General features: G+C 41.6%; 1 long non-coding RNA gene across 1 annotated transcript; it reads right to left on the bottom strand.

The window, feature by feature from the left end:
* Positions 1–8,490: 8,490 nt before the first annotated feature.
* On the bottom strand, positions 8,491–9,756 carry LOC125491062. Its single transcript, XR_007268089.1, has 3 exons — positions 9,299–9,756; positions 9,022–9,187; positions 8,491–8,718 (listed from the first exon to the last, which is right to left on the bottom strand). It is a non-coding gene; the product is annotated as an uncharacterized LOC125491062 (long non-coding RNA).
* Between the last annotated feature and the right edge of the window lie 7,279 nt (positions 9,757–17,035).

Genomic DNA, 17,035 nt, shown 5'->3' with positions numbered 1-17,035 from the left:
GGCCCCTCCGTATGCCAGCGCGAGGCGGCGGCCGCTGCCGTCGACCTGCTTGCAAGTGCAATAATAATAACATTGGAGTTGAGAATAAATCCTCACGATTAATAATTGGTAATACCAAGTCAAAAAAATAAACAAACAATTAACATAATAACCAATATATCGATACTCGATAATTAATGAAGTATGTTAGAGTGTTTTTAAATCATGTAGCAATTCGAGTATTATAAGGTAGTAGCTGGATGAGGAAGGCCGAGGACCGAGTGTTGTGGCGCTCCTTAGGAAAGCCCTATATCTCCTATATTACTGACTTGTTAATCATAGGTAGTTTGAGTTATGTTACAGACTTAAGCAAGCTTTGTGCAACAATTTCAATTGGTAATATTATCCACTAAACGTCTGATACTACAATAGAGTACATTAGGTAATTGCTTAGGCATTGATCGGTAGAATGATTCCTCGCTACATGTGCATGTGTGTTGAACTGCGCCGCACCCGCGAGCTGCTATAAAGCTGAAATACGTTCAGGAAATTCAATTTTTTTCGCAGATAAATTTAGTGTAAGCGCTCTTGAAGTGAAGCACGCGCGGCGAGCGGGCTCCAGACGCGGCGCCGACGCGATTTGTATATCATAGTTTACATACTTGAATATAAGTTTATATGATTATAATTATTTGCTCATTTTAAATAGCTTTTTGTGATTTACAGGATTAACAATAATGTGGAAACGTCAAGATAGTGGTTTCAGTTTAATGTTTGTGTAGGTCAGTATTGTTTGTATGTAATATTTTATTACATTAAATTTGCTTTGTTGATATGTGAAAGAATGTTTACTATTCGCAAGTTTCCTGCAGTAATATAGTAATATTATTTGTAATCACGTAATCATTTGACCTTTCAAAAACCTCGGAAATGTGTAAAACCGTCCTTAGCAACCCTGAATTGAAAGTGGATGTTAAACTCCAAAGTTATTATTCTGAAAAACTTACTACCACATTAAAAAATAAGTACCTATGTAACTTCGTTATTTGTAAATGTAGAAGTTTATCTAAAGTATATATATGATTATTACTACTGAAGTTTTACATACTTAACATTTTGAAAGTTGCGTTGTCAATTTATATGTAAACTTTAGAATCCGGTTTGTTTAAGCGTCAAACTCCTTAGTGCAGGAAGAATGGCTATGCACTGGAGCCGCGCCAACAGTGAGTCTCCATTCAATGCAGCCGCCGGCGACCCACTTACTGATTCATTTAATTGTGGCACGTCACTTCTATTCTATTCTCTTTTCAGATTGTTAAGTACGCTAATAATATGTAGATTGGAGTTATATTTTAATACAGCAATTCATGTCGTTAACTCGAGATCCAAGTTCTCTATGTTAAAGCAGAACGAAAAAAACAAGATCATATTGAATATGTTAATATTTCGTAAAGGCTTTAACCCATGTACCTAGCATGTAGAATGCAGCGGGATCTCTACACACTTTGCAGTTAGCCGTTACTGAGATTGCGCCGCGGCTGCTCGGCGCGGGGCGCGGTGACTACTTCTTGTCCTTAGTTTCACGACACACTTTATATTCATAGATACCTTGTGAAAGAATTAAACTTTGGCTTGGTATTCAACGCTCTGTTACTAACCTTTGAAACCTGAAAACATTCATGAGCTAATTACGTATCTAATTAAATGTATTTTCTAAAGAAGCAATTTGTAATAAATAATAAGAATCAAAGAGCGGAGGAGTATTTATGCTCGTTGTAGAGCAACCACAGGCTTTCGAAATTACTATAATTTGTTGAGAACACTTCAACAACATTACGGAACGGTTCACCAACCGACATTCCGCGTCTCTTTACGCCACAACAACCCGTAATGCCGCCCAAAATAATATCTAGACACATTTCTCGTAGAAAGAGCTGAAATCACACACAACGTATATTTTTTGTTCGCGAAACAAAATGCGAACGCTTTTGTTCCAGAACAATAAATAAAATAGTTGTCAGAGGAAGCGCGCGATCTTATTTTCCGAGCCACGTGCCGCGCCGGCGGGGGCTCCGGCGGGGCCGCGCGGGGGCGCTGCCGGTACAAGGAGGCTCTGGAATTTTCCTCTACGGTGTTCATTTTAATAACTTCTCCCACCTTAAAAGGTTTTGCCGTGGCAATCAGGGGACAAAAAGTAGCCAGCTGTATAAATCCAGGGTTTCAGCTTATTTAAATTTAGCCATACTGGTGAAGAGAAGCTCCATCACACCCGTGAAAGAGTAACAAAAATCCACTATCCATCTAACCATTCTTACACAATTTCATCATTAGAATACGTAAATAAATAGGTTAGTACTGCCCAGCAACGGTATTGCAATTGATTATTTTAAATGCATCTCTGACTGGGGTCTAAATAAATAAACATACAATGGAATCCTAAAGAAAGTTACGTACACCTAACTACATGCAGATTTTCAAGAAACTCACAATAATTTTACATCATCAAACATTAAAGCTAAGTGCGTGTGTGAGCACCATAAAGAATATTCTATCTATCTATCTAAGTAGCTAGTTAAAATCTTGTCCTATAAATTATGTCAACCTGAGGACTTGAGTGTATTGCATCAATTTAGTGGGCACTGCAGCTCAGTTACAACGTAACTACTGTGGTAATATAAAAATAAATCTCTGTATAAAGAGAATAATAATGTGTTTCAAATTTCGGGTGTTACTTGAGTAGCAGACTGGGCCCGCGCAGCCCGCGACTGTCAGTACAACTGTAAAACGTATGTGATGCAGTTTCTATTGCGCTCACAATAACTGACTACAAAAGTCGTTTAAACATATTGCAACATGCATGGCGTAGCTAGGTAAGAACACACAATTTCAATAAAAATAATTTCACTCGCCATTTGGTAAATATAAGTGTGGGTATTTTCCGAGTTTACTAGTGTGTGGGTTTCTATATCTCTATAAAGAAATAGAGGTTATTCTTGGTGTACTTAACTAAATTGTCTGGAAAAATACAATTCCAACCTAAGTATGTGCCGGCTATCATTATTAAATTTGAGCTTTTGTAAGTCTTGCCAGTACTTTTGGCCCTTAGTATTCTGGCGAGACAAAGACTCTGCCATTACCCTTAAGCGTTGTGACATTATCATAAGCTATTTCAGGTCACATTTCAAGATAAAAGCTCAAATCGCGCGTTTAACGGTAATGACGTTCCTCTTTTCTTATACCTACAACCTACAGTTAGCGACGTGTACCTACACTGTGCCTACCTACATGCCACACACTGTTGTGTTATGTGCCTTATCTTGCCAACTTAGATGAGCGTAGTGTACATATTAGCATTAAGTGAATCGAAAGCTTAATCGATTGAATCACATAAGTTACTATAAAATAAAGAACAATATAAAAAACCTCCACAGTCCTCAGTACTTGTTATCGCTACTCGAGACCTCCAGCGCTCTCGGCCGCGCTGGATATGAACCCAAACACTTAACGAGGAGGCGCAAACACGACGGACAAACACTCCGCGCAAATACGGGCCCTATTGATTATTGCTCGAGGACTCTAATGAATTAATGTAATTAATCTCCGTGGGACGCCCCTGGACTCGCTGAGATGAGATTATCGGCATATGCAGATTAATATGAGTGGTTTGTATGTGTAGTGTAGTGTGTAGACTCGTGATGCATGTAATAGAGTTGGAGCTCCGTTCTTCATATTCAAACATATTTATGTGTATATCTCCAGATTTTATTGGTAGGTATGGATGTACAATGACTTACTTAGTATCCTATGTCCCCTGGATGGGGCAGAGGGCGTCCACAGTGACTCTCCATCGCAACCTGTCTTGAGCTTCGCCTTTGATTTCACTCCAAGACTTCCCGATCTTTTTCGCTTCGTCCACTACCGTGCGTCGCCAGGTCTGCTTGGGACGGCCACGCTTTCTCTTTCCTTGCGGATTCCAATCCATCGCCTGTTTGGGTATGTGGTCAGAATTTCTTCGGAGGGTGTGGCCAATCCAGTTCCACTTGCGTCGCTTGATCTGCTGGTCGATCAGGGTATCGTGGCACCGTTCTCTCAGTTGGTCGTTGGAGATTTTATTGGGCCAGTATATTCGGAGTATGCGTCGAAGGCATCGGTTCACGAAGACTTGAAGCTGGTGCGAGATGGGTTTGGTTACCTTCCACGTTTCGCAACCATATAGCAACACGGACTTAACGTTTGACCTGAATATTTTCAGTTTGACTCTTCTGGTTAACTTTTGTGATTGCCATATTGGTCGCAACTGCGCGAAAGTAGCTCGGGCTTTGGCAATCCGCGAAATGACGTCCTCTTCTGTACCTCCTGTTTCTGAGACAACGCTGCCGAGGTAGGTAAATTTGTGAACGCGTTCCACTGCCTCACCACCGATCTGCAGCGGGGTCATATTCTGCACACCTGTTCGCATCTCTTGGGTCTTCCGGATGTTAATTTTCAGGCCTATTTTCGCCGCCTCTTGGCTGAGAGCATCGAGCTTGGCTTGCATGTGTGCATGTGTGTGGCTTAGCAGGCAGAGGTCGTCGGCGTAGTCTAAATCCTCCAATACACTGAAGGTTCCCCATTCAATTCCACGTCGACTGTTGCTGCTTACTCTCTGCATGATTCCGTCTAGCGCTATTAGGAAGAGCAAGGGCGACAAAAGACAGCCCTGACGGACCCCAGCGTGCACGGCGATATCCTCCGAGATTAGGCCATTATGTGTCACTTTACAGGAGTAATTCTTGTAAATGGCCTTTATGAGATGTATTATCTTACCCGGGACACCCACGGATAGTAAGCGGGACCACAAACTGCACCATCTCAACGTATCGAAAGCTTTTTCGAAATCGACAAAAGTAAGGTATACCTCCCTCTGCCATTCTGATGCTTGTTCAAGTATGATACGGAGAGTGTTAATTTGGTCGGTGCAAGAGCGATTAGGGCGAAATCCAGCCTGTTCGTTCCTCAGGAGGGGTTCTACGGCCTTCGATAGCCTGTCCAAGATAATCTTACAGAAAACCCTGGAAGGGATAGAAAGCAAAGTGATGCCTCTCCAGTTGCTGCATTGGCTTAAATCACCTTTTTTTGGCACTGTTATCAGGAGACCCTTATTCCAGTCATCTGGTAGTTCTTCTGCTTCCCAAATCTTGGTGATCAAGGGTGTTAATAACTCGACCGCGAAAGATAGGTCGGCTTTAAGCATTTCCGCACTTATAAGATCAAGTCCTGGTGCTTTGCCCGTTTTCAAAGAGAGTATTGCTTTGGCCACTTCTTCGCTGTTAGGTGGTGCGGTGTCAATATCGAGAGACTGTGGTGGTGGTGGCTCATCTTGCACATCAGCTGGTGTAGCAGATATCGTGCTACGGAAGACTTCCTCAAAGTGCTCACGCCAGCGTCGAAGTTGCCCTTCCGATGTCACAATGAGATCCCCTTCTTTGGACTTCAGAGGTTTCTGCTTGAAACTGTTATTTCCGGCCAAGGTTTTAGTAGCCTTATATAGTTCCTTCAGATTACCCGCATTTGCAGCATGTTGGGCACCTGTAGCAATATTATCCGCCCACATCCTTCTATCCTTTCGCGTGCTGCGGTAGATTTTCCGGCGTATCAGGCGGTATTGCTGTCTGAGGTTGGCTCTAACCGTTTCATCGTCTGTTTCGAGCAGCTTTAAGTGCAGACCTCTTCTGTTTTCAATAAGGTTCCAGGTATCTTGGGAAATCCAGTCGTCACGTTTGTGGTCCTTGTGTCCTAGAGCATTAGAGCTGGCTTCGGTGTACGCCAATCTTATATTTTTCCATTCCTCGTCTATGTTTGAGGGTACGTCGAGTGCAGCGAAACGATTACGAAGTTCTAGTCTGAATTTTGTACAGGTGTCTGGGCTACGTAGCTTACAGACGTCAAAACGTCTCCCTGCCTTGCCTGGTTCTCCAGCGGACTTTGCTACAGCAACCTTAAGTCGCACTTCAGAAACAACCAAGTGATGGTCCCTGTCTATGTCAGCCCCTCTTCGGTTGCGGACATCTAGTAGCGAGGAACGCCATTTCGAACTGATCGCAATGTGATCGATTTGGTTCCTGGTAGCACCATCGGGTGAAGTCCAAGTGTACTTGTGATGGTCACCATGTATAAATAAAGTTCCTCCGATGGTGAGGTCTTGGTTTTGGCAGAATTCTATAAATCGTTCACCATTCTCATTCTCTACTCCCAGCCCTTGTGTACCCATGTGCCGCTCCCGGTTCTTGTTGTTGCTTCCAACCTTTGCATTGAGATCTCCCATAACAATGACTATGTCCTGTCTCCTAATATTTTTCATAGTGGCATTTAGTGCGTCATAGAAGTCATCTTTGTCTTCCTCCGAAGAAGAGTTGGTCGGCGCATAGCACTGCACAATAGAAATCTTACGAGCTCTGCTGTTAAAACGGGCGTACATGATTCGGTCCGAGATCGGTTTCCAATCCAAAAGACTTTTCTTTGCTGAGTTTGAGAGGAGAAGTCCCACTCCGTATTCACGGACATCATCCTCCATCTCCTTGCCAGAGTACAGCAGTGTGAGGCCTTTGTGTGTTCTCAGTTCGCCGAAACCATTTCTTCTAACCTCGCTGAGACCTAGAATTTGCAGCTTGTATCTAAGCATTTCTGCTTCCGCTTGGGCTAGTCGACTATCGTCGCTAAGTGTGCGTACATTCCAAAAAGCAATTCGTGTCCTTGTTTTCATGCCAAAAGTCGTCGGTATATGATCGTTCCGGTTTGTCTCTGTTTCAGTTTCATTAATCATTTGTTTTCGAGCAAGCGAGTGATTAACCCACTGTGCCTTAGTCCGCTAGAGGGGCTGCCTCCTTGGAGCCTACGGACATGCTCGGTTTTGTTCGGGTGTCCTCCCTAGTGAAAGGATTCTGTTTTAAGGCGCAGAATGTTCGCCTTGTGCCCTGCTTCCTCAGCTCAGCTGCGACTCTAAGGTAGCGGACACGCAGTTGCGCGGCCGCAGCAGGTCCCAGGGTGGACGACTTGGACGTGGAAGACACGGACTGGTTGGGGCTCTGCTTTCAATGTAAGTGTTCCGCTACTAACACAGCAGATGGTTTTCATTGGCTTTTTATAGGAGATGGTAACCTCACTGCGTTAACCATTCCCACCAATACCAAACCCCAACTTCCCACCCCATGGATGTACAATATTTACTGCGAAATTTTCGTCTATACGAGGTAGGTACACAATTAAATATGGACGGCACGTGTTGGAATCTTATAAAACTATCTTTGGGCTGCCAGCTTAGCTTTGACTTCGTGTAGACCGTTTTTTCAAAGGATTTCCCGAGGGATTTTTGGTATTATAATAGCATAATTCACTCTGAATCCTCCCAAATGCAATCGCGAGCAATGATAAAGTTCCATCCACAAGTTAATAAAAGACAACCGCGCATTCTTATTATGTATACTTAAGTACTTAGCTGCTTAGGTATTATAAACAACTATTACTAGTCATAAGAAAAAACCCTATCCCTACATAAAACTTTTTTTTTTAAATAATCTAATGCCACAGTTTATTATTAATATCTACTACAGGTACGGAAAGCTCAGTTTACCAAGCAAACATCAGTCTGCCCGGACGTCTACCTGTCGTAGTACCATCTGTCAGCATCTAGCGGCGCCGGGCGCTGCAGCGCTGATCTCGTTACATACGATCAGGAGCGTGATTCGTGTCACAAAAAACCCCGTCGCTTTCATCTCGTTTTCAGATTTTTACGAACGAGGTGTCAAATTGCGATTCACATGGCACTAAAACCCAAGCTACATAGTAAGATCGTTTTGAGATCGCAAAATGAATGAACGAATGGAGAATGACGCGATTCATGTCATTTTTGTTGAACTTTTTGATATCGCCTATCTGTCATATTTTGACGTTTAAGCGATTTTAAACTTTCGAAGAAAAGGGTGAAATTGTAAGATCGTTTTCAGAAAAAATACCTACTGCTAACAGTGAAAATGACCATGTACGCATCTCTCCAACATCTTCAAGCCATTTTTCAGCCGGACAGCCGTCCCTACGAGATACGTTTCCATCTTTACCGAATTCGTAATTTTCCTTTATAGTAAGCTTGTATTAGTGATATTTATTTGATTGGCGTGGGTTTTGGCCTGAGGCCCTCGCAGAATGAAGAAGAATATTTTAACCGAAAGCATACACATTCCCTCAGTGTGCAAATTGTAAGTTAATGAATTAAACACATTGTAATGCATGTATATTTTATTTATTGATAGAACTAATAAATTCTATTAATTATCACAAATACTAAAAAATATAGGTAGTAATTAGGTCCCTTTACCACTTAATAAAGCTACAGATAATGGCAATCAAAGATTAAAGTCTTATTATTTTTCTCATATTCTCTCCTATAGGTTGGCTGGTACAAAATGCTTTTAGCCTTTTGTATAAGTAATTATTAATACTTATATATACAATATTTTGTTAACAATTATTAAACTATTATTGTATATAGGAACTTAGGTAATCAGTAATCACAGGTGCTCCTCTGTTTGAATTGACGCATGAAGAAGAGGAAGAAGAGAGGCGTGAGGTCATTGAAGGCCAGGCGCATGCGCAGGGACGGGACCCTCCCGCGCAGCAGCCGCAGCAGCGCCGCGGGACCGCGCGCTCCACGCCGGTCGCGGAGCCAGAGCTTCACTGGTCGCGCAACTGCGTCGCCGCTAAAATCTGTGGATTTTCAATTTATAGTTAAAACATATACCTACAAAAATATTTGGTACTTATTCCGATATAAATTATGTATACGTATTATTTTACTTTAAGTCTGGTCTTGATTGTTCCTTTCATTAGACTAGAAAAGACAAAATGAAAAGTTCAGTATGATATTGTTCTAAAAAATTACAGACAGATACTAAACAAAACTACGCTGTAACATAAATATTCAACACCAGTTTTCCTAAGACATTATTGGGGTAACAATGAAGTTAAATTCTATTCTATTATTTAGCCAAACATTTAGGAATAACCTACCTTTTTCCATATGAGGAACCCCTCCTCAAGAAGCCTCTCATTGACTGCAGCCTGTCTGTTAATTACTTCAGCTAATCAGCTATCATTGTGAGGGCTGAAGCCGTGGCCCTCTCACAACGCAGTTGCTCCTTCTGCTACTCAAGCACATCGGCTGCTGCTTGTGTTTCTAAAACAATTCAAGACAGAAATTGGATACATCGTAAATTACAATACCTTCTTGACTACAACCGGTAACATTTATACTTTAAAAAAAATAGGATAATACATTGATACTTACATGTCTCAGTCGTATTTCTCTAAGTAAGTTAAACTTCCTTTCTTCTTATTTTCCAAAAAAACTACGTTGACACGAAAATGAGCAAAGAAAATCAATGTTTTTATGGAGAAAACATGGCGGCTGTCAAAAGTGCCACAGGTTATGAATTTCTTCAACGTTGAATTAAAAAGCTGTTTCTTGATACTTGCTATCGACACTAATTCCAACAAAATATATTGTAGGAACAAAATTATTGAAAACAATTAGTGGTAGTATTTATAATTTTTGCATGGCAATTAAAAAAAATATAGTTTCATTCATTTCACTCAAGCCATCCAAATACGAACTAGCGATATGAAAACGAGATCAAAGTATGTGTGCTATGAATCGCGTTTTTAAACATTGCGGATTTCATCTCGTAACTCGTTCGTATCGCTTTACAAATATTTCGGTTGAGATGTGAATCGCGCCCCAGGCATCAGTCAGCGGCGAGTTATCAGCAAATTGAAGCGGAATAAGAAAGCGCTTAGTTGCTGACTGCCGCCGCTCCGCAGACTCCGCTAGTATAATGCTTTAAATAAGTAAAAAAGCTTCGTTTCTGTAACGTGCGCCGCTCCATCACCGTCTTGTCTGAAGACCGGGTGAGGGCTGGGTGGAACATTACCATAGGAGAAGCGATCACGGAAGAAGTTATGTCCTCCTGCACTTTATTATTATGTAGTAAAATTATTTATGCCTTCATAAATTTACTCCATGGAGCTTCGATTCACCTCAAAAAGTTATCCCGTAGGAATTCCGGGACAATAAGTGGGCTATGTCTTAATTCAGGGTGTTAGCTTCCTTCACACCAAATTTCATAATACCTAATTGTCCCCGCCGTTTTACCGTGAAAGAGTAACAAACATCCATCCAGGATTTAGGTTTAGATTAGTAGAATAAGGTTATTAAAGTATGTAGAAGTCGCTACCTCCTCCCCCGAGGCGCGGCCGTCGGCGCTCGCGGACACTTACTAGTTGGTCGATTACAGCACCTCGCGGCTCACGCTGACGACCGCCATCAGTCTACCCCCCGCCCCCGCCCCACACACCCGGAGCCCCCCTGCCCCACCGACACTACCTGCCTTTGTTTAACACTCTCGGTAATAGAACACCCTTGCTAGACACTTTTTCCTTATTGTGTAACTAAGTAGTTGCTCGTGTTAGTGAAAACTAGGGTTACTTACGTTGGGCCTCTGTGCGTAAATGCTCCTTATTATACCATGTTTCATTTCGTTGGATGGGGTACCTGCTGAACTGAAGCTCCAAGTAAGGCTGTATTCCTAGTAGGCAAATTTTTAAACTGTGGTGTGAACATTTGTCCTAATAAGTAGCTAGCCTACTGGAGACGTAGCGTAATAATTATTGTCGTATCCTACCTACTTCATTTACTTACCTCGTACTTCACATACCTTTAATTTATCGTCAGTATGTTGGTTTAATTACTCACTAAGTACACTGAAATAAACTCATAAAAGCACATTTCTTTTGATGTTGGCTGTTTGAAGAAATGGCTACCGAAGGCAGATACCTGTCGGTATAAGTTTCTCGTTATTCCTAGTTGATGGGGTCAGAAGGGTGAGTCGTAGAGATGAAAGGTGCAATCAGGTTCTAGATAACTTTGTGTTATATACAGTATGTGTAGAGGTAATATAACAAATACATGGAGGTAAATACAGTATCTATGTATACCTATAAGATTTTTAAAACTCAGCCTACTTATATCAAAATTAGTCAGTACTAAATTATTCATAACTTTTGTCATAAATGTAAACCTAGCTGCCTACATTTCCCTTTTACCTAGGTAGTGAGTAATCCTTTGAAACCATTTCGGACTTTTTACAACAGCAGCAACGGACGCTGCTGGTGAAAAAGCAGATTAAATTTAAAGTGTAATTACAGCCATTTCCGCCAAATCTTTTTTCTGTAGTGTGGATTTTGAAACGAAATTAAATTGCTCAACTGTTCGGACAAGAGGCTTTGTGTTGATGCGTTTATACGTCGACGTCGGCGGCAACGGCGGCGACGGCGGTGGCGGTGACGGGGACATCGGGCAGTAGGACCACTTCTAACAAGTGATGAGCTTTTTACACCTTTAATAACAGCACAAAGGTGTTGATTTTAAAATTTGGAGCAAGTTCGGAGCAGCTATTTATCGATATCTACGATTTCGTGTCACTATATATTTTTAATTGATGTTATTTGCATATCAGCTACTAGTCTTAACCTGAAAAAAGATACTTAAGTACACAACAATTTAACTAGAGATGCTCCTACTCGGAGAGGCTGCACTGGCGCGCGCCGGCGGCGGCGGCGGCTGCGAGATTTGTCTCGTCGCGAGTATTTCATAAGGCGCGACGAGCACTTTAATATCAAGGATATAATTCCAGGTATGAAATCACGGTGATGTATTGTTCGCTCCCGACGGCTGTCCTTGGAGCCTCGCGCAGTATTCAGGCCGCGGCATCGCCATTTTTTGTGTGCGCAGATATTACGCTCCCGTCTCGCTGCGACTGGATTCTGATGAAATTCGTTTACATGGCTCTACAGGAATGCCGAGCTTCGCAGAAAAATCACATCGTTAAATATGCTGGCAGCGGAACAGTAATAAACTAATGTGTTTTCTAACTACAAGAAACAAGCTCTGGATTGAAGTTAACAAGGTTACAGCCAGCCTAAATGAATTAGTAACTTTTGATGGAAACTCGCCGTAAATATACGCCGTGCCACGCTCTCCAACGAATACTCTCGTATTTAACATCACTAGTATTTTGTAGAGGTACATACTTTACATGCTACTCCTACCTAGGTCATTAATTAATTACAATTTATTCCATTAACTTATGTCCTGCAAATAACAGTTTTTATTAGCTCAGTCAATTATTGCTTATCTATTATAATTAAGACTGTTATTATCAAATAAAACATTGCCCCCCTCCTTCAGCAGTCGGGTAAAAATTTAATGTATCACTCTACTTACTTACACGAAAATACTGCCAAAGGATAAGTTGTATGAAGGCGTGAGTGGCGCGTGACCCAAAACATGTATCGGATCCCAAACTTACATAACAACATAAAACTAACCCAATGAGTTGAGTAAATGCACTGATAGGGAAATTTATAGTTTTGCAGATGCGATAGGCCGATAGCCGCCCCGTGATAAACTTTTATAGCTCATTGCTCATAAAATTTCGCAATAAACGCGCCCAGAGATATGCGATGTGTTTTATTATGTTGCTGTAGTTTGGCCAGTTTAGGTGTTTATGTAAATGGTGGTTAAATTATAACACCTACTTAAAATGTAAATAGCCGAAAAGCTTTCCTTTTTGTCGTGTCAAATTTTAGAACCGTAGATGGTCAACCGTAGAACTGTAGTAGGTTCATCGCACATCGATACCACAAAAACCTTACCAAGATAACATTAATCACATAACAAAAGAATCAGTACTTTGATTGCAAAATATAAATACCGTAACTCATTAACACCAACCGCCTTCACAGTTCCTTAAAACAATTAAAACCGCCGAAAAAACCTGGCCCCATTCCCGCGCCATTATGAAAATTAAACGAAATCCGTCGCGGGCGCCCCGGCCGGCGCTCGGGGCTGGCGCTTTGTCCCGGGGAGCCCCCGCGCCGCCGCCGCCGCCGCCTCAGGCTGCACCGGCTTTGTGAAGGCTTCATTAAAATTAATTCGGCTCCGGGAGACAGTTAACGAATCTTAAGCGACGCCGCGAGGGTGGCCAGGCGAGCCTGCATCTGTGTCACTAGTCACCTGCTAGTCACTTGGCACTGGGCAAGCGATGCTGGAAGTCAACCCGACTATAAAAAATAGGCAGAGCCATTCGCTAGTGAATTGATGATTTCAGTAATTGTATATATTTTTTAAACATTTTCATTGCATGTGAGTGTATTAAGCACTACAAACGCATATCATTGTGTATCAATATTAGTGATATTATGTTGTACAAACACAACCTATAATTAACTAATTACGTATGCAAGGCAGATCTAAGTGATTTATCTGTGTACACTGTATCTACTATCCTATCTAATCTTCCTCAACCCTCTCAGCGTTCTTGTAGAGTAGGTAGATGATACTGAAAATCTTCTTAGCGTGTTTATCACCGCGGTGGGAGGATTACCCAGTGGGAACAGCGTCAGTCGCTGACTGTCCAGGGTGCACCGGGAGTATAAAAAAGTATAAAATATTGTTGATACCTCTTCGGAGAGGCTTCATTCGTACACGAAAGTTATACCTTAACTTAAAACTTGTGTACCTACTTAATAATCCGCAAGCTAGATTATTTGAATTTAGTAAAATTTATATTATTTCTTATCTTATTCATTAAAATATTGTTTTTTTAAACGCTGGTAACCCCGAAGATAGGTAGGTACAGGCTGGTAGTAATTAAAATTTGTACTTCGCCTCCGCCACTGTGCGCTCACTTTGTGATACAACGCGATCCCCCCCACTACTGCCTGTGAGTATAATACAGTATAATATTATACTACACAACTGAACCGACTCCCAGCGCAACCCTTTCAGTAAAAATAATCGTCTGTCGCGGCTGCGGCTTCAAATGAAATTATAAGATGGGATTATTTACTGAATAGACAGAAAGGAAGAGAAGTGTTCACAAATATTGCGTATCACGGTTGTAAACTTGTATGCATTTTTGCAGCATTAAAATACTTAAAACATTCCGTTTTTGATGCAGCTAGGCTCAGAATTGTGGTAAATTGTGGTATTAACTCATAATCGTAAGGGTATCATATTTATCGTAAGGGCTCGGTTGCCCTTAGGCCGTGGCCACGTCATGTGCACGGAGGGCGGCGACCGGTGCGGGCGTTGAGCGCGGTTGTCATGTAATATAAAAACTCCACCTCTCGCGCCTCTGATGTCGTCATGAACAGCTTCATACAAATCTATGGAAATGATCAAGACGGGCGTGCCGCCTCCGCCCCCGCACCGCACGCCGGCGTCGTGGACGCGGGCTTATGTTTATTAGATCTACTCGTAATAAAAAGTAGGTGTGTGTTTCACAGAGTAACATAAGCCTCTCCATAATGGAGCTGTCGATAATGAGCGCGGCGGCGGAGGCGGCGCTGATCCTCCGCGTTATGATTTCATTAGCGACAAGAAGCCGAGCTGCAGCCGCCGCACGGAACTAACACCACGTCACCTTATTACGTACTTCCTTACGTAAGTATTTAAAAAGGTTAAAATGCTAAAAGAATTTTACCCCAGCAATCAGCAGAAGGTTCAAGGAGCAGACTGTAAAGAAGTGCAAGAAAAATAAAGGTTGAAGCACTGCGAAATCTTACCAAATACTTTCACGTTTCAGTAACTGAAAACGATCACTGAAAGCTAGCACTGACTCTACCGTAGCAGTGCGTAGCACTGAATTTTGTGAATGAACATAATCCGTTACATTGCGTGCTATGCATAGATTAATAGCCGCCGATAGAGATGTAAACGTAAATTCAGCTAGAGCCATCATTGGTGAAAATACTTATATTTTCCTCAAGACAAGTATTGCCATGGAAGGCTCTTGCAGCTACGCAGTCGGGGCGCCGGCGTCGCGAGACTCGCGAGCTGCCGGTACATAATTGTATCGACAGCGCGCCGCTCACTCATCATGTTTTATTCATCCGCGACACCCGGCCCGGATCACCGGAGCACCCGCCCCCGGATCACCGGGGCACCCGGCTCACCCGGCGGGGGCAACACGGCATATCGTGATAAGGAGGTTGCTTCAGGCCTTCGCCTTTTGCATGCAATCACGTCTTACTTTACATAGAGTCGGATGGAAAGTGATGAACGCTATTTGAAACTGATAAGTGTTGTACTAAATATTTCCCATTTGTTTAGAACTGATAATAGAGTAATGGTGAAATAAATGGTCCAATAATCGGGCAATCAACCGGAAGTCTTAAAATTAATTAATTTCTATTTCATATTATTTATTTTACCAAATTTATGCTTTTAGATGGACATATCATAGTAGTGAGACACAAAGGCACAAAGTTCTTGAAGTAAGTACTTACCGTGTTTGCTGCACAAGAGCAGAGAGTTTTGAACGCATGCACAATGTTCTGAGGCACAAGTTGGACAGACAGTCCATTCTGTATCCTCCAGCAGGTGTACAGGCTGTTAGTAGTGAAGTCACTCAGAAGGTCATTTTGAACAACTTTATGAAAAAAAATATTAGCTTCTCTAATTACAAACTTAAGCCCCCACCCGTATAGTTACAATTATTTATAAATAGAGCTTATACAATAGGTTTATAAAAGTAAGTTAGGTAGGTACTTTAGGAGATACGACTTCTTTCACGAATTTCCAAAAGTCTTAGAACAATGATGGTTGATCCTGACCTGTGTAGCTTCCTGACCTCTTTTCAGTTTACTGAAACACTTTTCCAACATCCTGTAGACGGCTGTATGAGTGTGTAGGGCGCAAGGCATTGTGGGCGTCTTGGCGCTCGTTGTTGCACAACACTCGGGAACAATGCTGTATCTCGCATGTCCATGTCATTATCTTGTTCAACAATCTAGCTGCTACACTACACCTGAATATTAAGTACTAGTTTGTAGATGTTAGCGTGATTCATCTTGCTCGGGTTTGGGATTTTATTTGGAGAAAATGTGAAATGCTAATTATCCGACTGGGAGATCCTCACACATATCTAAGTACATACATATTTAAATTATAATTATATACGAGAGCATTATAACTGAAGAACTGGTGTATGTGAACATTGAAGATAATTAGCTAAAGTAGTCCCTACACGTTACCTACATACTTACTTCACGTAAGTAACTTTACGTTAACGTTACGTACCTAAAATGAACATAAATGTGTGTGTTTTTTTATGTACCTACATAGATCTATGTTATATCTTATTATGCGGTTGTTATGCATGTCACAGTTTATAGACAACTTTTTCTATTAACTTCCATTCTTACAGTGAAAACTAAAACTGAAACGAACGAATACCAACCAATATTTCACTTAGTTGTAGAGGTATTAGCTATGAAGCTCAGATCGCTCAGGTTCCGAGAGAAGCCTGCTGTGTTCAATAAACCAATCGAGGCGGATGACTTGACACTGCGGCCCCGTGCCCGCCCTGCTCCCCGCAGCGCGCCTATTGCCTGGAGATAACCAGGATATAACCGCACTAATAACTAGCTTCACATCCACTACACACAAGGTTTGATGTGTCGTTACCATGGACTACTATGGAGCTGTCTGAAGTAATTTGCAAGGCTGCAACATAATTTTATTATGACGTGGGATGTTTATTAAGTTTTCTAGGAGTACCTACCGAACCGAAAGCTGGAAAGTGGAAAGACCCTAAAATCTTTATAAAAATAAGACAAAACAATATGAATTTTCCTAAAAACAACACAAGAACAAAATTTGTTTAGAATGAGCCCTTTACTTAGTCATCCGCTTCCAGCTTCCTAATACCCAAAATCTGGAAGTATTAAAAACGATTTGGTCGGAGGAGTCAGGACTTATTTGTATTCAATACAACTGAGGGGAGGGACGGGCGACACGGTTCTAAGAACAATTATAAAGTTCGAAAACGTGAAATTGTGTGAAACTTTATTAGCGCTGGCTGGCAAAACTTCGTGTCTTATTCGAAATTGTAGCAGTTATGTCGGTAAATTAAAGACAAATTCTATTTATATAAAAAATATAGATGAAGTTGGTAATTTT

This window comes from Plutella xylostella, chromosome 4, assembly GCF_932276165.1.
Source record: "Plutella xylostella chromosome 4, ilPluXylo3.1, whole genome shotgun sequence".
NCBI classification, from domain to species: Eukaryota; Metazoa; Arthropoda; class Insecta; order Lepidoptera; family Plutellidae; genus Plutella; species Plutella xylostella.
Note: the sequence above shows the minus strand (reverse complement) of the source record. Positions and strands in the feature narration are given on the sequence as shown.